Raw genomic sequence first — 22,867 nt, 5'->3', positions numbered from 1 at the left:
TGAGCAAATCAGGTGTTGGTTATCTTCTGGGCAGAAATATACCTTCTGCATATAATCAGTTGAAGAGCTTGCATCAATTTTCAGCATTATTCTCATTAAAGATCTAGATTTGATGCAAAAATATTCAAATGAAGAGAACAAATTCAGCAGGATTTGCTTCATTTCTTCCTTTGCCTTGTTTACCTTTTTTTGGAATAAACCCAGAGGATGCTTCAGGGACACTGCAGCTCTTAAATTGCCTTTCTGTTTACAATGTTCTTAACAGTTTGTTGTTTCTATTATATATTCCCATATTTTTGATAGTTTTACCTTAGAAGGGGAATAGTTTATGCTCTGTGAACTTTAAACGAGTCAGCTTAACATTTGCAGTAGGAAAAATAATGGAATCCCGGCTGAAGCCAATATTCACCAGGGATCGCAAAGGGAAAAATCTTGCTTGACTAAACTTGTTGACTTTTGTGCAGAATTAAAAATGAGAATAGGTTATGATAAAGTAGATATAATTTATCTAAATTTTCAATAAACTTTTGACAAAGCACCTCATGACTAATGAATAAGGTCAAAGAATGAGAACCAGGAATTACTTGCTGGCTTCAAGGCAGAAACTAGAGAATATATGTAATTAGAATTATCCACTGTTACGAATTATAGATATTGGGATCAAAACCACAGTACATCGCAGGTCATAAGTAAGTGTAGCGCAATAGACAAAGTGCGGAGAAAATCAACGGGTCACGCAGCATCTATAGGAAATAAAGGCCAGAAGAGCCCAGACAACATTTCTCAGACACCTCCTCTTACTTACCCCTTACCCCTTTAACAGGACCTCACCAAGAAACATCAAGCCACAATCTCTCACACACCATCACTGACCTCATCACTTCTAGTGTTCTCCCTCCCATAGCCTCTAACCTCATTGTTTCCCAATCCTCTACTGCCCAGTTCTATCTCCCATTGAAGATCCACAAATCCAATTGTCCTGGAAAACTAATTGTTTCCATGTGCTCCTGCCCCACCAAGTTGGTATCATTTTACCTCAACTCCATTTTGTTCTCCATGATACAGATCCTTCCAACTTACATCCATGCTACCTCACATGGCTTCTATCTCTTCAACAGCTTCCAATTCCCTGGGCTGGACAGCCTTCTTTTCATTATGGATGTCCAATCTCTCGACACCTCTGTACTCCAGACTTTGCTTCTTTCTTAACAACAGACCCACCAGTCCCCCTCCACCACCCACCTTCTTCAGTCTGGTAGAATTTGTTCTAACCTTCAAATAATTCTCCTTTGGCTAATCCTACTTTCCCCAAGTCAAAGGAGTAGCCACAGAAACCTGCATGGGTCCCAGCTATGCCTGCCTTTTTGTTAGCTATGTGGATCAATCCATGCAACGTTGACAAAAGGCAAGGCTCCTCATCTCTTCCTCCACCTAATTGATGACTCCCTTGGTACTGACTCATGCACCCACGATGAGCTCATCAACTTTATCCACTTTGTTGCTAATTTTTATCTCAACCACAAATTCACTTAGACAATCTCTGGCAAATTTTACCCTGAGATGCAACAAGAATACCAGCCTGCCAGCCTCCAGATCCAACATATTATCCTCTGTATTTCTGCTACCTACAATGTGATCCCTTCATCAGACACATCTCTTCCTCCCCTCTTCTCTTTCTGCAAGGATTGCTCTGTCTAGGAGTCTCTTGTCCACTCATCCATTCGCACCAATCACCCCCTCACTACCTACTCATATGACCACAAAAAATTATATTGGACACATGTCCACACCCCTCAGGGTTCTAAACAGTCCAAGCAACACTTCACTTGTGAATCTGCAAGGGTTGTCTGTTGCATCAGTTGCTCAATTTTGGCCTCTTCTATTTCAGAGCAGACAGGGAGATAATTTTGTTGACCACCTTCATTCTGTCTGCTGCAATAATAGGGACCTCCTTGTGACCATTCATTTTAATTCCACACACTTCTCCCTCACTGACATGTCTATTCATGACTTCATGCACAGCCTAACTGAAGCTACCTGTAAACTGGAGAAACAACACAATATTCCATCTGGACACTCTCCAACTAGATGGCATTAAGATCAGTTTCCATTAAACAGTCACTTTCTTTCCCCATTCCTTCAGTTCCTCAATTCTTCCCTTCCCTTTCCATTCTTTCCCCATCACTTCTCAGCTTTTTACTCTTATACCCTCCCTCCTTTATCTACCTTTGACCTCTAACTTGTTAAGCTGTGCTCCTCCCCCGCCCCTACCTTCCTCCTCTCCTTTCCTCTCAGCCCCCTAATCCTCTTTATTCAAGCACTGGCCTATATGAAGGGCTCAGACCAAAATCATTGGTGACCCTTTCTACAGATGGTGCATGTCCTGCTGTGTTTCTCCTACACTTCTGTGAATTTCACTATAATCCCAGCATCTGTAAACTTTCCTGTTTAACAACATGAATAAACGTAGATTGGGCAAATCATCAGTTAATGAAGTTCAACACAGATAAATGTAAGCTAGTACAGTTTAGACAGAAGAAAAGGGAGGTTATTATTATTTTGAAGGTACAAGTCAAGGTGGGTTAAAAAAAATATATCTAGGAGTACAAATAGAAAAAATCATCAAAAGTCATGCCAGAGGTGAGGAAAGCCATGAAAAAAAAAATCAAACCAAGTGGTCACATTTATTTCAGAGTATAAAATGGTGGCAAGGAAGCTCTGCTAAATCTGTATTAAAATTTGATGACAACATTGGGAAGCACAGTAGCATGGTGGATAATACTCCACAACTCCAGAGTCCTTAGTTCCATTTGACCTCAGTTGCTGACTGCTTGAAGTTTGCATGTGGTCATGTGGATTTTCCCTAGATGATCAAGTTTCCTCCGGTATCGCAAAGATTGGTGGTAGATGAGCTGTCACATTGTCCCGAGAGTTGGTGGGTGGCAGAGCTGCAGTGGTGGTTGTAGTTCATGAGATGTGAAAGACAGTAGATTATGGATAAACAAATGGAAAATTGGTACTGAGAACTGGCACAGACACAACAGGCAAAGTGTTTTTCTATTTCATGAGAAAATATGAGAGGACCAGATATAGTTCTGGTCGCTGTATTATAAAAATGATATCAAGGCACTATGGAGGTGCTGAAAGAGTTTACACCAGAAAATCAAGCATATAAATAGATGAACAAACTTTCTCTTGGGAAAGAAAGCATGAGAGGTGATCTTAAAAAGCCACAGAATCATATGCTGGTAGTTTTACAGAACAGAAACAAGCCCTTTAGACCAACATGTCATGCCAACCAATTTGTCTACCCAAGCTGATCTCACTTGCCCACACTCAGCCCATATCCCACAATGATGAAAGGTTTAAAATGTTAAGAGGTTTGACAGCTTGCACACAGAGGACATTTCTACTTGTAAGCGAATATCTAGACACCGTCAGTCAGTGACCTGTTATTGTGCCTTACATCATCAGTAATCCCCATGCTTGCTTTTTTAAAAATGAATGCAATTTTTTGTTAATTTATTTTAAAGTACCTCAAAGACTTATATTTTAAAGTGACACAGAAGATTCACCAGTGCCATGGAAGTTAGGACATAGAACTGTGACAGCAAAGTTGTGCCAACCTATATAAACCTACTGCACAATCAATCTAACCCTTCCCTCCATCACAGACCATAATACCCCTATTTGTCTTATTTCCATGTGCCTATCTAAGAGTATTTTCAGGGTCAATGCTGAGGGGCATCTGCAGGCATTGTCTCCCTCACCCCCCACCCCGGCAAATGAAGTGCTGTGCCCCCCATAAAATCACAGCCATTGCTGGCCGTCAGACCTGCCCCCACCCCCTCCTGCGTCATTAGTGTCTAGCTTGATGCATGCTAGTGACTCTCCACCCACTCCCGGCCATGTCACTAGCATGTGTCAAGTATCAGTAGTGTCTAGTGATGCTTGACATAATAAAAGGAGTGCCTTTTATTATGGTATTCGGGGCAGATGGTATTAATGACAAGTAGGTCCTGGTTAGCACCCCACCCCCCCCACTGGCCCTCACCTACCTGGGATGAAGGTACTGTTTGTCCACTCCATCCATTTATGCCTCTTATAATGTTATACACCTTTATTGTCACCTCTCAACCTCCGTTGCTCCAAAGAGAAAGTTGCTAGCTTGCTCAAACTTTCTTCATAACCTATGTTCTCCAATCCAGGCAGAATCATGTTAAATCTCCTCCAGACCCTCTCCAAAGCCTCCACATCTTTCTATAATGAGTGAACAGATATTCCAAGTGTGGATATTCCAGTTTTATAGAGCTCCAATAATACCTCACGGCTCTTGAACTCAATCCCCTGACTAATCAAGGCCAGCACACCACACGCCTTCTCCTATCAACCTTGAGAAATCTATGGACTTGAACCTCCACACTCTGTCATTAATTATGTATTCCGGCTTTAAGTTCAATCTTCAAAGCGTATCACTTCACACTTTTCCAGATTAAACTCCATCTGCCACCTCTCTGCCCACACATTCATCCTTTTTATAAAAGTCCTAAAATCTGGACTGCTTGGGGATTAGGTCAGCTGGATTTTTGGATTTTCCAAATTCTCGGGAACTACTTATAATATTCAAATTTGAGGAGAATAAACATTTAAATTTTGATTGTTTATTAATGAAACATTTTTTATAATAAAACACAAAGTACAAAAAAAAATTCTTACATTTCCACAACTCCTTGTGGTCACTTGTAGCCGCTGAGCATCTGTGGTGCTTACACATGCATGCACGCACACATGCACCCATGCACAATAGCTGAGAGTTTTTGAGAAATCTGGATTCTTGGGTAGTCTGGATTTCAGCCAAGAGTTTTCAAGAGGTCCAGATTCTGGTGGGTCCAGATTTCTGGCATCTGGATTTTTGGACTTTTACTGTAGATTCAGATGTTTGTACCAACCAGCAATCAAGGAAAATTATTTTAGCTTATTCAATATCATCAAATCAGAATTTTGTCATCGGAAGTAGTTTAACTCATGTCCATTTACAACATTTGCCAATCATTCAAGGGTTTGGAGGACCCAGAATTGATGGGTACCCCCTTCAACAACATTGAATCTACACTGAAGCTGTGAGGTCAATTTCTAATGAGAATATTACAAGGATTCAAAGCAAAACAAAACACATTTATTTTCCACAGAAATCAATGAAGCATATGGCAGCTTTGTGGAAAATCTTTTCTCAGAAGTGGTAGAACTAAACATTCAGTCAATCTGCACAAAAACAGAGTCTGTGTCACTGGTAACAATTAATGTCTTCCTGCTCATGAGAACATCAAACTGCTCCCCAGTGACCTATTGTATTCCTGAAAAGCTGTGACAGAGAGCAAAACTCCAGTGAGACCAGAACATGACTTTATAGTAGCAGAGAGACTCAATGTGCTCTTATTCTGTCTCTTTACCACAGTACTCAGTGTACTATACCGAGCTTCGGACACAGGTTTCCACCTTGGCCCCTGCGACCTACAGGACCAAGACTCCATCGCAGACTCCCACCACGGATCTGGGAGCTCACAGGGCTCTCTTGCTCCATCCTCTGTCTTTCTTAACCCTTCCCTCTCCTGATCCAAACCATCCTCCTCCCCGCCCTGACACCCTCCACCCCATTGAACCACCCTCTAACCCTTGTCTGGTGTTTACCATTCCCTCTGACCTTACCCTCCTGGAGGCCTCACCTTCATCCACCTTCGTCCACACTTCAAGTTCCATGCATGCCATGATGCTGAACGCTTCTTCTGTCAGCTCCACCTCCATAACCATGATTTTCCACCCCCTACTATAGATGCCTTCTCCTGCTTTTAACCTTCTTCCTCCTCCTGGACACCTTGTTCTGGTCTTCTGCTTGCTCTGTATATTTTTATTTCCAACTGTTGCCAAGACATCAACCGTGTCAGCTTCACTACTCCCCTCACTCATTCTGATCTCATTCCCTTGGTGCACCTGGCCCTCCACTCACTCCACACCAATCCAAACCTCTCCATCAAACCCGCAGTCAAGGATAGTGCTATTGTGGTCTGATACATTGAACTCTATCCAGCCAAAGCTAGACAACTCTTAGACACCTTCAACAGGACCCCACTAAAACTCATCAAACCACTGAATCATGCACCATCTCTGAACTAATCACTTCCGGTCATCTCCATGCATGGTCTCCAACCTTATTGTTTTCCTACCCCACATTGTTCATTTCTACCTCCTAAGATCCACAAACCCAAATGTCTAGACAGACACATCGTGTCCACATTCTCCTGCCCCACTGAATTGCTCTCCACTTACCTCGACTCTGTTTTCTTCCCATGCTGGTCCAGAACCTCCCCACCTACATTCAGGTCACTTCACATGCCCTTCATCTCTTCAACAACTTCCAGTTCCCTGAACTTGATTGCCTCATGTTTGCCATGGACTTCCAATCCCTATACACCTCTGTCCCCAACACCAAAGGCCTCAAAGCCCTTCATTTCTTTCTGAAAAAAGATCCAGACAGTTCCCCTCCACTACCACTCTCCTTCAGTAAGCAGAACATCCTCATCCTCAATATCCTCCTTTGACTCATCCCATTTTCTCTAGGTCAAAGGGGTAGCCATGGGTATCTGCATGGGCTCCAGCTATGCCTTACTTTTTGTTGGCTATGTTGAACAATCAATGCTACAAGCCTACACAGGCAAGGGCCCTCAACTCTTCCTCTGCTACATCGATGACTACTTTGTTACAGCCTTATGCACCCATAATCAGCTCATCGACTTCATCCACTTTGCTGCCAACTTTCACCCTGACCTCAAATTCACTTGGTCCATCTCTATCAACACTATCAATTTCCTCAATCTCTCTGCATCCATCTCGGGAGACAAACTCTCAACAGACATCTTCATCAAACTGTCCCTTGTAAGGATTCCATTCCATTCTCTCAATGCCTCTTTCTCCGGCACATTTACACCCAGGATGAGGACTTCTTCTTCAGACAACGTAGCATATACAAGCATAATTGACTGTTCAGTTATCCTCTAATCTTAATTTGACTTTGTTGAAGGAAAATAAGCCTGAATATCTGATAAAGCATAGTAAATTGTAGATATCACAGTGGTGACCCTGTTTGCCTTTTACACTTGTTTAGTTATGATGTCAATAAATTGTCTTTGCTATAAAAATCACCTTAATCACACTAAGTCCTGAAACTTCCACTTTAAAGTTCATAGTTTACATTTATTGTCAGTGTACTTACATGACATCACATACAACACTGACATTTTTTTTCCCTGCAGGCCAGGCAGAATTTCTACTGTACTTAGAGAAACATGATAAGGCTGCAGATGCTGTGATTGTAGTAAAAACACCAAAATGCTGGAGGAACTCAGCTAGTCTATTCAGCATCTATAAGGAGACAAAGATATATTGCCGATGTATCAGGCCTGAGCCCTTCTTCAAGGAAAAACTAGAAAAGACAGAAGCAGGATATAAATAGAAAATCTCAGAATTCAAACATTGGGCGAGTAATCCAGACCAACAAAAGATGTTAATTAGATGTGATGACAGGGAAAGCAAGGGGGTGGGGGTGGGGGGGGGGGGGGGTTTCCACTTATTGGTAGTGTAAAAAAAATTGTACTCAAGAAAAGATACATATACAAAAAGGGAGAAATGTAAACAAGGAGTGCAAACAAACTGTGCAATACAGAAAATAAATATTCAATAATTAATGCGCTAATTAAGAGACCTTAAATTATTCTCTGATTGAGTTTGTTGTTTAGGAGTCTGATGGTGGAGGGGTAGCAACTGTCCCTGAATTTGATAGTGTGAGTCTTGGGGCACCTATATCTCTTTCCTGATGGCAGCAGTGAGAACAGAGTATATCCTGGGTGGTATGGATCCATAATGATTGCCACTGCTCTTTGACGGCAGCATTCCATGTAGATGTTCCAATGGAAGGGAGGGTTTTGCCTGTGATGTCCTGGAATTGCGTCCACCACCTTTTGCACCCGGTCAGCATACTTTGCACTACAAAGATCTGTAGAGGTTTGCCAATGTTTCAGATGTCATACCAAATCTCCACTAACTCCTGAGGAAGTCGAGGTGAGGTGCTGACGTCCTTTATTCATGATGGGTTCAGGAAAGAATCTCCAAGAGGGTGACTCCCAAGAACTTAAATTGGCTCACGCTCTCCATTTCTGATCCATCAACAATCACTGGATCATACACATCTTATTTTCCCCTCCTCCAATCCACAAGACTCCATCAAGTTATGACACCTAAAGTTTAGTCTTTAAAAAAATATAATGCTAGAATTTGAGGAAAATAATTCATGTTCCATCAAACAAGAACAAAATAGCTTAACTGAGAATTGCAATGCTCAGTCCAAGTTGAAAATAGATTTAAATTTTATCCTCACATTCTCCTCAAGGCCGATTTTAAATTTTAAACAGCTGACTTTGTGAAATTTGGAGATAGTTATTCAGTGAACCTATTCATCAAGTTGGAGCCAGTTTTGTCAGAACACATTCAATCATTGGGCCTGGCTAAGTCAGTCTACTGTTAACCCACCTGTATTTAAATCAAGCAGAAAAAAAGGTAAGGATGCCAATTATTCAGAATAACAGAGGCAAATAACAAAAGTTAGAGAGATGAGGCAATTACATCAGATAGCTGCTGTTCATATTGCTCCAAAGCATTTTTAATGATCTATATCCACGAGCAACCTGAGTGTATTTAGGTGCTCTCACCTGAAAACTGAATGTGAAATATCAAGGAATGCAATCTAATCTCAAAGAAATACCCCAATGAGTGAGGTAACACTACAGGTGACTCTCAGCTGTATTTCAGCCATTGGCAGTTCTCAGCCAGAAGGTGATGAAGTGTAGAGAAACACAGCAGACTTAAAAGAGTGGTGGAGTGGGATGAAAAATGAACAAAGTAAGATATGTGGGAAAAGACATGTAAAGTTGTGTCTTAAAATGAAGAAATACAATTGAATGGGCAACATGGGGATGGAGCAAGGCAAAACTATTATTCTGCTCTCTGTCCTGTTCCATTTCCAAATTTCACAGTAATAAAGGCAGTGACAAATATGGGAGGTCAGATTCATTCACTGTATGATTAAGTATGAGCAGATATTATTTAAGCAAACAATTGCTGATTATTTTTCAACTGATTGTCTCCTAGTTCTCTTAAACAGAGTCAAAAGTGAGGCCACATTGGATCCATTTTAAAGGAAAGATATTATTTAATTGGAGATAGTTCAAAAAGGATTATATCATGAGGAAACGTTTCTAAAAAAATTATTGCTGACACAAAGGGATTGTCGGATGAGGAAAAGTTAAACAGGAGGACTCCACTCATTAGAAAAATGAGAATAAAAGAGGGGGGGGGGAGGGAATGTTTCTTATTGGAGAGTTCAGGATCAAAGAGTAGTCTCAGAAAATGGGCATACATTTAAGACTGAGATAGGGAATAATTTCTTCTCTCAGAGGATGGTAAAATTTTGGATCTCTGTCAGAAAGACCTGTGGGGGCAGCATATATGTTTATATTTGATTCTGAGTGAGATTTCCAATTTGTAAGGGGATTCAGAGTCATGGCAGGAACGTGGACTTGAGGATTGTTTGATCGCCTGCGATACTGAGGATCAGGGTTGAGGGATAAATGGCTGATTCCTGTTCTGACATTTTATGGCCTTAAAGGAACCACAGGTGAACAGAGAGAACTGGACCACAGATATCCCACACTATTATTGTTTAAGGATGACTTACTGCCCATTCATTAATCTACATGATTTTAGAGGTTCATCTTCACAGCTAGCATATTGGTTAATGCCAAGCCTGGAAGTCAGCCTGAAGAAAACTGAGGTCCTCCATCAGCCAGCTCCCCACCATGACTACCAGCCCCCCCACATCTCCATCGGGCACACAAAACTCAAAACGGTCAACCAGTTTACCTATCTCGGCTGCACCATTTCATCAGATGCAAGGATCGACAATGAGATAGACAACAGACTCGCCAAGGCAAATAGCGCCTTTGGAAGACTACACAAAAGAGTCTGGAAAAACAACCAACTGAAAAACCTCACAAAGATAAGCGTATACAGAGCCGTTGTCATACCCACACTCCTGTTCGGCTCCGAATCATGGGTCCTCTACCGGCACCACCTACGGCTCCTAGAACGCTTCCACCAGCGTTGTCTCCGCTCCATCCTCAACATCCATTGGAGCGCTCACACCCCTAACGTCGAGGTACTCGAGATGGCAGAGGTCGACAGCATCGAGTCCACGCTGCTGAAGATCCAGCTGCGCTGGATGGGTCACGTCTCCAGAATGGAGGACCATCGCCTTCCCAAGATCGTATTATATGGCGAGCTCTCCACTGGCCACCGTGACAGAGGTGCACCAAAGAAAAGGTACAAGGACTGCCTAAAGAAATCTCTTGGTGCCTGCCACATTGACCACCGCCAGTGGGCTGATAACGCCTCAAACCGTGCATCTTGGCGCCTCACAGTTTGGCGGGCAGCAGCCTCCTTTGAAGAAGACCGCAGAGCCCACCTCACTGACAAAAGGCAAAGGAGGAAAAACCCAACACCCAACCCCAACCCACCAATTTTCCCTTGCAACCGCTGCAATCGTGTCTGCCTGTCCCGCATCGGACTGGTCAGCCACAAACGAGCCTGCAGCTGACGTGGACTTTTTACCCCCTCCATAAATCTTCGTCCGCGAAGCCAAGCCAAAGAAAGACAGTGCCAGCAACCCGGTTCGAATTGGGCACTGTCAGGAGTTTGTAGATTCTCCCCGTATCGATGTGCATTTTCTCCAAGCACTCGGGTTTCTTCCCACCTTTCAAAACCTATGGGGGTTTGTCGTTCATTGGGATGTTTGGCTGCTGTGCCTGTTACCATGCTCTATGTCCAAAATTTTTTTTTTGTAAATTATACAGCAAAAATATTATTCATATTCAAATTAACAATAGTGTTTGTTGCTTAATATAGAAAAGCAGCTCAAACTGTACTGTTAATTGTGAAATGGAGGAGTACAAGTAAGAACAATAATGGAAGACCACCCATAATGAGTCATGTTGCCTGCAATTATTGATTTTATTTTGAGATTCTAATTTCAAATTACTGTATATGGTTTCATAGTCACTCTTGGGTAAATGAATTTCCATTTGTACACATGGGTGGGGTAATATAATCCTATGGTGAAATTTCCAAAAAAAGTGCAGTCTGGATTGGTTTACATCCTTTATTATTCTTTCCTTTCATTCTCCCACTGATAAACCTATTGTGCCAATCATGGGCATATAAAAACTGGCACAAAGCTTCCTTCAAAATCAGACTGAAACAGAAAAATAGAATATTTAGAAGAAGAGGAAATGTTCACAAGTAGCTTTAAATGTTAAACTAGGAGTCTTTGAATACATTTCCAAAAACTGCCTTGGTGAACTGCTTTATATAGGGATGGAAATGGTTGTGTGCTATTCTAGAATAAACATAGATAAATCGTTTGAAGGTCAAATTGATGTCACCGAGGTTTTATTTTAATATAATGAACGACAAACTAGAGGGTGATTCTGGCATTAATACAAAACTATTCTGAAGCTTGACTTTTGCTTTGTGAGATATTTACTTTCAGTACTGGCTGCCCTAGGCTGGAGCAGCATGTCCTTGCTCATTATTCATGCAAGAAAGCACAATCTCCTCCTTTCCTGACATTTCCAACAGGGGTATTTATAATGTGTTCCTAAATTACTTCCAAATAGCTGGAGGGAATAAATGCTGCACATTTCCCAATAACGTTTTCAGAGGCTTTTAACCATCTAAGATTCACAATGACTTATCTTTTCTAAATGCAATTTACCAACTCTGGCTTTTCCATTTTCTACTAAAATTACTGCTGAACCTTGAAGGGATGTCGTGCTGATTTAACCTGAATTGCAGAATCTTAATAATCCCAATTTTATTCTTATTGTAAGGGCAGACTGTTTGTTGCAAATTTTCATATCTGTCACAGTACATTCAGATACCCATTCCTACCATTTATAGTTATGCACATTATTCTTCCACCAACATTCTCGTATCCAATTACAATAATCATCAGACATTCACTTGGACCAAACCCTAATCCCGGTATTACAATGAGAACAAAACTGTGTTCCCAAAAGAATTGCAAAACTAACCAGAAGAGAGAAAGAATGTTGGGAGGGAGTTGTTCCATCTTGCCCAGTGGGTTTTGTTTGCATTGTACAATATCAAATAATTATTATTGCCATTATCTTTGGACAATACACATACACTGCAGCTGACACTGATAAATGCAAGGGATGTAAGATTCAAGTAGGCCAGAATCATTCCATTTATCAAGTGTTTAAGGAGCATGTGTAGAACACCATGGGAACACCTAAGCATTACTTGTTTCCACTGTGGGCCATAACAGTGGAAAAGACTATATAAAATTGTGATTTTGTATAATTGAGGCATTTTCTAAAAAGAATACAGTGGAAGTTTATATAAGATATTTAAAGGAATGATTCCTGCCAGAAGTATATTTCAACAAGAATAAATGGTCTCAACCTAAATTGTTATTTCTATTTCTTACTCCATAGATGCTACCTGATCTGCTGAGAGTTTCCAATGTATTTGCATCTTGTCTCAGATTTCCAGTAACTGAAAAATCTTTTTTACAATCAAAAAAATGTTCTTGTTTTAAGTAAAACGATACCAGAGCTATTATGCAGAACATACTGCAGCGACTGTTGCAGCAATGCTACCGAATAAAGAGACGTCCACACAGCATGGGGGTGACCCAAAGAATGACTTTATTGGTTTGAATTTGCTGTGTCTCTGTGCTTGCCCACCACTTCCAGTGATGAACCTTCTGGCTTCCAAAAGTGATGTCATTTCATTGAGGTGTTACTCTCCGGCAGACAGGCCGCTACACGGAATTGGAGGGCTCCTTAGCCCACACATGGTGCTAGGTGCGGGCTCCTTCTCAGCAGTGAAGGGGAGCCTGCGCCATCTTGGACTGGCTGCGTGTTGTGGCGATTCAGCCCCTTTACTCACGTGGTCATTCAGCCCACTACACCCTCCCCACCCCCCTAGCATCGCCGCTGCTCTCTGAGTGGTCTTACAGTCTCTGGGTGGCCTACCTCTGTGCTTGACCCGGGGGTCTGGGGCCGGCAGGTCAGAGTCAGGTGCGCGACTTTGAGGCGGTCAACTGTGAATCTGTCCTTCGGCTGCCGATGTCCAATGTAAACAGCACGCCATCTTTCCACAGTACCCTGAAGGGGTCTTTGTACAGGCACTGTAGGGGTTACCTTGTTGTCCTCTGCGTATGAAAACATAGTAGGTGAACTGCAGATCCGCTGGAACATGGCTGGGTGGTAAGCCGTGTCAGGATGATGGTGAGGGGTGCGGGGGTCATCTGTCCACTTGCTCCCTCAGCCTGTGCAGGTCATCTAATGCACTGATCTGTGGGATGGGGGGGGGGTTGAAATGCAAGTACCCTGGGATGGAAAGCGGTGCACCATACACCATCTCTACGAACGATGCTGGTAGGTCCTCCTTCGGTGCTGTGCGGATCCCGAGCAGTACCCACGGGAGCTCGTCCATCCAGTTTGGCCCAGTCAGTCGGGCTTTCAACCCAGTCTTCAGGTGGTGGTGGAACTGTTTGTCCAGTCCATTTGCTTGCAGATGGTAGGCCGTCATATGATGGACCTGGCTGCTGCAGAATTTCACCAGGTTGGACCAGAAGGAGGAGGTGAACTGCACTCCTCGGTCTGATGTGATGTGGGTCGAGACTCCCCAACACGCGACCCAGGTGGTGAGGAAAGCCCGGGCGCACGTCCCTGTGTTGAACACAGCCATGGGTAGCGCTTCTGGCCAATGGGTGAATCTGTTGATGGTCGTGAACAGATACTCATACCCTGGCACACTGGGAGAAGGCAGATGATGTCAACGTGGACATGTTCGAACCTGCGTTGTGCCGGCACAAAAGTATGTAGGGGGGGGTTTTGGTATGCTGGTGCACCTTGGTGCGCTAGCACTGTAAGCAGGTTCGAGCCCAAAGGGTAACGTCTTGGCAGAACCCATGCCACACAAACTTGTCCAAGAACAGGCGGATCATGGACCTTATGGAAGTCGATTGGCCCACTATAATATCCTGCTTTGTCGAGATGAGAACAAAGAGTAGAATTATGAAATTCAGTGTGTGCAAAACTTAAATAATTATATTATTTAAATGAGGCCCATGGAGATCAGTAAGAACCCAGATTTGCATTTGTCAAACGCTGCACATGTGAAAGCAGGTAGATGGGATCACACAAGGAATTGTGGGGACTATTTCTACCAAGCATGACATCTTATTTTTATAGCAGTTAGAGATAAATATAGCTTTTTCTTTTCAACCAAATTAATTGTTCTTGAGCCTGGCCAAGGTGAATGTTTTTGCAATTTATAAATTCTGAGAAGAAATGGTTAAACTGATAGCTTCTAGAATATATTGCTGGTACTTAAATGCCAAATATAAATAGGTTAGGCTCTGATGAGATGAAATCACAAAAAAACTGAACTAGAAATTGTGATCATCCACTTGCTTTGATTTTTGACAGTATATCCCAGAACTCAGGAAATTTGAAGGCTGCAGCAGGCAAAAAGGTTGCATCCATGAAGGAAGTACCTTTGCCTTATGGTAGGAGTGCTTCCTTCAGGCCGAAAAGCCCTACAAGGTTCCTATTTCCCCCAACCCAACTCCCAATGGACTATCTCTCACTCCTAGTTTCCATCTCATATCCTCTAACAACAGTAACAAATGCCGTAAAATCACCATTATCCGGAATTCAAGCAACAGGTAACCTTGAGAAACTGGCAAAAAAAAAAATCATGGAAAATAAATCGGTAAAAAAGACAAAAATTAAAAATTGGCATCCCTCAGCAGTTAGTTCGGCAATCCACACAAAACACAATCTCAAACAAATGGCAAATTCACTTATCCGGCTTCTACCAATTCTCATGGGTGCCAGATACTGGGGGATTTACTGGATCCTGTGAAATTTGTGAAAATCAAAAAACTTGCAGATTCTGTAAATCTAAAGCAGAAAGAGAAAATGCAGGAACCACACTGTAGATGAGCTGTATCTGTGGGAAAAGAAACAGAAACAACATTTTGAGAATTACTATTTTAGAAAAGAGAGGGAAGAAAGTAGGTAAAGTATGCAAATACTGGAAAATTGGAGCAATACACAAAGTTCTAGAGGATGAACATGCATTTCAGCTTCTGCAAGTTATCTAAGACCTGTTTAATTAAACTCTGTCTAACTTTTTTATATAAAGGATCTGAATTACAGGTAAGATGTACAGAAGGTGTATGGAACCTTGGTTTTCAAGAGATATTGAGACCCTGGTTAAGAAGAAGAAGAATGGGACCATTAGAGGGCGCACAAAATCAGTGAACCGGTGCGGACTCGAAAGGCCAACATGGCCTGTTTCCGCTCCATAAATGGTTATATGGTTATGGTTATAACTCAGTGGGTCAGGCAGCATCCATAAAAGGGAATAGATGGACAATGTTTCAGACTGAAAACCCTTCATGAGAGCAAGAACCAAGCAGACACTCACAGAGTGAGAGGCAAGGAGGGGAGGAATACCATTTGGGAGGTTACTGACGAATACAAGTGGGAAGACTAAAATATAGAAACTATGAGATGATGGGATAAGGGGCAGACAGCTGAGAAAGGTCCTCTGAGAGGAGGTAGGAAGGGAAGGGATGAAGGGTTGGAGGAAGGAAGATGTGGGTGATGAGCAGGTATGGAGGGTGAGGGAAGGAAAAGAGAAGAAAGAATAGGGCCAGAGAGATAAAGGAAAACAGGAGGGGGTGAGGGGCAGAGGGGGCAGCCAAAAAGTGGAGACATCGATATTGACCGCCAATGCGGAATACAAGGTGCTAATAGGGGAAAATAGGTGAGCATAGATCAGTAGTCAATGCATTAGTTATCAACACACTATTTGAACTCAATATTCAGAGTACTGTTGTAGAAAATCATGGTCAGTCAAAGTCAACATGATTTAATTTTAAAAATCTGACAAATTAGTGATATTTAAGGGTGATGATTTAAGGGTTGATAAGTCAGAAAGATATTGTAGTGTTACAAGCCCTGAGGACCCCAAAGCCCAGCAGCAATCGAAATTCACCAACACAAATGGTTACTTAAACAAAAGTTGCTTTTAATTTTCTTTAAACATAAAAACAGGATCAAACTTTAACTTATTGCTATTAACTTAACCCCCTTCTAATTCAAAGCACACATGTATGTTATGTGTATAAGTTCAGAAAAGTTCAATCTCACTTCTCCAAATTTACCAGTATCAGGCATTTCTTATACTGTGCACAGAATTTAACATTTATGAATTTTCACCAAGCTCTGGTGCTTAAATGGTTACCGCTCAGGAAGGTTCTTGTCAGTTTCAGAAAGAGATTTGTTGCTCATTGGACATACACAAACTGATTCCCTCCAATCAGCCACTTCAGTGTCATGTCGAAGAAACTTGCCCCATCAGGGTTTTCCAAATGATAACCTGTTCTTCTGTAGGTCACCACAGAGTTCCTTTTGTTTCCCTTATTTCAGGTGAAACACTCCAGCCAGTCATTTCCTCTCGTATGGACCACAAGGGTTTTCAGCAGGCTGAACTCAGAACTCACAACCCTTCTTCAAAAATGGAGTTTCAACAAGGTGCCAGCTTGCTATACTGCAGTCTCCAAGAGCCACTGCAGAAAACTGATTCTCTGACTCTCTTAGCAAAAGCCTGTTTGGTCTCCTCTTTCTCTCTCTGCTTGCAAAACCACATGACCTTCTTAGAACAGCAAACTGCATCCAAACAGATTGCGACACCGGACCCAAGTCAGTAATGTATCTTTACCTTCTATGGATGCTGCGAGACCGGCTGAGTTTCTCCAACATTTACTGTATGTTTTTGCTACAGTTACAGGATCTGCAAACTTACATGTTTCACTTCATCGTCACTTGATCTAAACCCTGAGACTCTGAACACAAGCAGGAGCAAAAGATTGTAGAACTACAAGAAAGTGGCTCAATGTCATTAGAGATAGCCAATAAATACTGGCCTTGCGAGATAAACAGAGATCAGTAAAAACTAATTAAGTCTGCATCAAGTCTGATCCCGTTGTCTTCAATTATAACTAGTCAGTGACAATGAGTGAGATGCAGCTGAAGTTCTGCAGTGTTTAAATAGTTTGGAAGCTCAGGTGAGCTGTTAAGTTTGTGTGTGAATGTAGAATTACAAGAACATCTATGGGACTGCAGTGGGGAAGGAGAATACTGCTCATCAGGACCACCATTCTCGTGCTGAAAGAAGGCAAAACCAGGCGAACCAGTACCAGAGAATCTCGTGGCCATACTCTGAGATATTTGCAGTTAACTGCAGTCTCTGCAGTTTGTCTGTCCCTAACATGAAAGACCCCAAAAATGAAGACGCTGTTTACATCCGGTACCGCACGGATGGCAGTCTCTTCAATCTGAGGCGCCTGCAAGCTCACACCAAGACACAAGAGAAACTTGTCCGTGAACTACTCTTTGCAGATGATGCCGCTTTAGTTGCCCATTCAGAGCCAGCTCTTCAGCGCTTGACGTCCTGCTTTGCGGAAACTGCCAAAATGTTTGGCCTGGAAGTCAGCCTGAAGAAAACTGAGGTCCTCCATCAGCCAGCTCCCCACCATGACTACCAGCCCCCCCACATCTCCATCGGGCACACAAAACTCAAAACGGTCAACCAGTTTACCTATCTCGGCTGCACCATTTCATCAGATGCAAGGATCGACAATGAGATAGACAACAGACTCGCCAAGGCAAATAGCGCCTTTGGAAGACTACACAAAAGAGTCTGGAAAAACAACCAACTGAAAAACCTCACAAAGATAAGCGTATACAGAGCCGTTGTCATACCCACACTCCTGTTCGGCTCCGAATCATGGGTCCTCTACCGGCACCACCTACGGCTCCTAGAACGCTTCCACCAGCGTTGTCTCCGCTCCATCCTCAACATCCATTGGAGCGCTCACACCCCTAACGTCGAGGTACTCGAGATGGCAGAGGTCAACAGCATCGAGTCCACGCTGCTGAAGATCCAGCTGCGCTGGATGGGTCACGTCTCCAGAATGGAGGACCATCGCCTTCCCAAGATCGTATTATATGGCGAGCTCTCCACTGGCCACCGTGACAGAGGTGCACCAAAGAAAAGGTACAAGGACTGCCTAAAGAAATCTCTTGGTGCCTGCCACATTGACCACCGCCAGTGGGCTGATAACGCCTCAAACCGTGCATCTTGGCGCCTCACAGTTCGGCGGGCAGCAACCTCCTTTGAAGAAGACCGCAGAGCCCACCTCACTGACAAAAGGCAAAGGAGGAAAACCCCAACACCCAACCCCAACCAACCAATTTTCCCTTGCAGCCGCTGCAATCGTGTCTGCCTGTCCCGCATCGGACTGGTCAGCCACAAACGAGCCTGCAGCTGACGTGGACTTTTTTGCCCCCTCCATAAATCTTCGTCCGCGAAGCCAAGCCAAAGATAAGAAGAAGAACAAGGAAGGACTGCAAAGAAACAGTAAAGCTGGCAAAAAGCAAAGAGATTGGATCTGGAATGCAACTGGACTCAAAATTGATCTGCCAGTGAGAAACATTATAGCGAGCATTTCTGTGGTTTCACACAGTTTTCGAAATTCAATTGAGTGCTTCCAATCATTGTTCAATCTTCCACCTCTAGAATGCTGCATGGTAAATTGTGCCATGTTCCTTCGGCGCTGACAGTGAACTAAACAGAACAGACATGTTCACTTCGTGCCCCATTAGATGGGACTTCTGTGCAAGATAGTTGTATCCAAATGCAACATGGAACTGAGCCCCACTCTTCCCAATTAACTCCTTCCCTCCAAGCCCTGGGTCATGGCCATCTTGCCCTTACTCGTCATACCCCGAAATATCACCTGGCCCCGAACAGCAATGAAGCCCACGTCAGAGTCAAAGGCTCGCTCCTGACCTGATGTTGGGCGACGTCCCGTTCGTTCCCGCGGGCATCGGCGGCGTCCCGGAGGGGAGTCGGCTGTGCGCGGCCAGGTCGGTGGGTGCCGGCGGCCGCATGCGCGAAGACGAGGAGCACGGTTGCACATGCGCAGTTGGCGCGGCGCCGGCAGGAGCCGGCGGCAGCGAAGATCCAGGCGACGGGTAAGTTGGGTGTCGACAGTTTCTGTCAAAATATGTTTAATAGCATTGAACAACCTTGGAGCATTTAACCGTCCTAAAAGAACATTAAAGATTGTTCAACATCCTTTACACGTTAAAAATCGTTGAACGACGTTAACGTTTGCACTAAGAGTCAACCACTTTTCATAGAACAGTAAAGAAGTTTGCAAGTTTGTGTGTTATAAATAAAGGATTTAAATACATTTGAACGTTTTGGAAATAATTGAAAACGTGTGGCAAATGCAAACACCTATTTTAGCCCCAAAGCGACTATTGAGACTGGATCGAAGTTGCAATGTCTTAAGTCAACAGAAATCTTTTGTGCTACGTCGACAAATTAATTGTTCAAATGGAAAATAGAAAATAATCCCTTCTTGTTTTGGGGTGATAATGAAAATAATATGAAACGTGGAGTGGCAGTTTGCAATCCGCCTGAAAAAGAATACGAAACTTCTCACTCGTGAGAAGTTAACACGTGGGTGAAGCCATTTCTTAAAAATCAGGGATATTCTCGTCGTTTTTGTTCATTGAAGCTTCCACCTGTGCTGCTGCTGGTCCATTGGCCTGTGTTGTGCGTGCTCGAGCTAGAAGGACACGACGGGCAAAATGGCCGCAGCTGCTGCCAGCATTGCTGTTGAGGGGCAATGTTTTGAAACCTGGAAGAGGGCAGATCTTAAGAAAGAACTGTGCCAACAGGTGACAAAAGTAAGAAGAGGACGAAAGGGAAGAGGTGGTACGGTTCGAGTTTGAAGGGGAGTCGGATATAAGGGCAGCAACCAGAGATAAATCCAGAATGTCGGGTGTCAAATGTTGGAAGCAAAAGAAGTCCCAAGGTGGGCTCTGGGGCTTCCTATGCTTCAAAGTACTTCATCACATTGTATGAAGGCTCATGCTGAGTTGGCCACTCTTGAAGATCAAGATGTGCATTAGTGGAAGAGGAGGAGCAGCGAAGAAAGCAGCAAATAGAACAGGAGGAGATGCTCAGGAAGCAGCAGTTGGAACTGAGAAGAAAAATGGACCAATTGGATCTGAGATCGTCTTATTGCTAAAAAGGCTGGTGACGGTGCTGACAAGTTCAAAAGGATCTGTTGCTCGAAGCGACCTACGTAGGAAGTCTGATGGTGGGAAGTCGTCATGTGAAATGAGAGTATTTGATGCTAAGGCAGAGCCTTTTGTATCACGGTCACAAGGCATGAATATACATGGTCAAGTCCTCCCCAAGCATGGTGTTGCTGGGGCTCAAACACCACTAATTACTGCTTGAGACAGAGTTATGAGCAGATTTCAATCTATGCAGCCAAAATTCTATTCACCACAGACAGGTCATAAAAACTGGTTTAAACCATGGTGAACAAAACAAAATGAAATTACTGCTTTATTGATGCAGCAACAAGGTCTCTATTCCTTACCCAGGAAGGAGATTCAATTATTTAATGGAAATCCACTTCAGTATTAATCATTCATTAAATCTTTTGAACATAATATAAAGTGTAACAATAAAAATGCCGGAGATATTCTTGATTACCTGGACAATAGACGGGAGAACAGCCAAATAAACTGGTGAGGATTTGCCTGCATATATATCCAGAAAGGGGATTCTCTAAGGGGAAGGCAATGAGCATAAAATTGCAAAGGCCTTATAGATATGGCATTTTCATGGCCATCAATAAAATCAGAGGATGCAAAGGGTTTACAAGCATACATCCTCTTTTTAAGAGGATATTGTAATGACATGGAAGAGATTGACCGCATGTGTGAGCTTGAATTACTTTCTAATATATCTCAAGCAACTTGCCTTATAATCTGAAGGATTCATGGAGAACAAGATTTTGCAAACTTCAGACAAAATATAGAAAGATGCCACCTTTTCACCAAAGAAACAAGGAACAGAAAAAGGAAGCAGCAAAAAAGTGTTCAGACAAGTAGATTTACTAGGACTGATAAGGATAACTGCAAACTTTCAATAGTGCCTGTATATGTCAAGGCCAAGAACTGGTATGCAACAGTAAATATACTTGTATTTCTTCACCTAGGAAGCACTTCATCATTTTGCACTGTGGGGCATATGAAAAGGCTTAAGCTTGAAGGAAAAAACGACAAAGATTGGAACCCCTGGGACAAAAAAGCTTGTTGAAGCTAATATGGTTTCAGAGTTAGAGGTTTCAGGGTTACATCAACGATGTTTATGATCTTCCTGACATATACACACAGAAGACTATGCCTGTGCATAAAGGAAATAGCCCACATCAAGATGATGTGGATCAGTGGTCTAAGGAAAGTTTATATATCAGATGATAACTAAGATAGAGATGCTAATTTATTTAGATTTAAGGCTCTGGATCTAGAGTGAGAGAGATGGACCTTGCACTATTAGAACTAGGCTTGGGTGGATAATCAATGGATCATTAGAAAGAATGAATGATATTGCTCAGGAACAGTTAGCGACAAGTGTCAACAGAATTTCGATTATGAAACTTGATGAGCAATGAGAATCGAAAGACTAAATAAGAACAAGAAAAGAAAGATCAATGTGAAAATAAATCAAAGGCATCTAAACCAATATTAAAGGAATTATTTTTATCGACAAAAGACAAATGAGATATTAGAGATGTGATCATTCCTATGTAATTGAATCTGAGGCAGAACTATAACAAATGACTGAGAACAAATCTGAAAGTATCTTTAGCCGAGAGGTTACAGCAGACAAGGTCAATGAGCCCTCACAACATACTGCAAAACTGGAGAATGCAGAAAATTGCACTGATGGAATAAAGGAGCATTGCCTTCAGAGAACGAAATGTTGAAAAAGGACTTGGAAATATTGGATAATCATGAAAACAGTGAACAGAAATATTTTAACTTTGCATTTGAAAGCAAAACTGTATTTCAAAAAGATGAAAATGAATACAATGATTCTTCAGTTTTGACCAAAGGAAAGGTCCAGAGAGCAGTTGACTAGTATAGAGATTTAATTGTAGATAGAATTCACAAAACCAGAGAATGGAAGAAAAGAATAACTGCTGAAGAAATGAATACAGTTAATGAGGAAAGAGATTTCATTTTATCAAGATTTAAAAGGCTTCAAAATAAACAGTCAGAAAGTGAGACTGAATTGGAGGTTGTAAAATTGGATCTGAAAATGCAGGAAAAAGCAGTAGAAGTCAGTGGTCGAAAAGGCTGCAATTCCAGTGAAAGAAATCTATAGGAGCCATAAGTGGAACCAGTCTACTTCTTTACAGAAGTATTCAACAAATGTTATGGCCATTGAGAGTTTGAAGAATTATGTCTTTAAAAATTTACCTTATCTATGACCATTTGCGGGAAAGAAAAATATGAGCAAACCTTTTACAGAGAAGATGAAGAAGAATTGTTCATTGAAATCAAGAGAATCTTCAAAATCTGGTTCTGAAAGATCAAATGCTTACTATGAGAAGTGGAATGCTGAAAAAAGGAAGAAATCCAAACAATATGCTGACGTACCTCGGTTTAACTCATAAGGGGAGCCATGTCATTTCCATCTGAGGAAGATGTGAGGTTTACTGGTAGACATTTGTTACTCAATGATTCTACAGAAGTTGGAGTAACTATAAAAAGTACAA

The 22,867-nt window shown here is 42.3% G+C and overlaps 1 protein-coding gene across 1 annotated transcript in view; it reads right to left on the bottom strand.

Annotated features, from left to right (window-relative positions):
• LOC138741678 (uncharacterized) overlaps positions 1-19,150 on the bottom strand; it is an 85,796-nt gene extending 66,646 nt beyond the window's left edge. The window contains exon 1 of the mRNA XM_069896015.1: positions 19,066-19,150. The gene's annotated coding sequence lies outside the window, so the exon portion shown is untranslated. The remainder of the gene's footprint in view (positions 1-19,065) is intronic.
• Positions 19,151-22,867: the final 3,717 nt, after the last annotated feature.

This window comes from Narcine bancroftii, chromosome 8 (genome assembly GCF_036971445.1).
Source record: "Narcine bancroftii isolate sNarBan1 chromosome 8, sNarBan1.hap1, whole genome shotgun sequence".
Lineage (NCBI taxonomy): Eukaryota > Metazoa > Chordata > Chondrichthyes > Torpediniformes > Narcinidae > Narcine > Narcine bancroftii.
The sequence above is the reverse complement of the archived record's forward strand: the minus strand, read 5'-3'. Positions and strand labels throughout refer to the sequence as shown.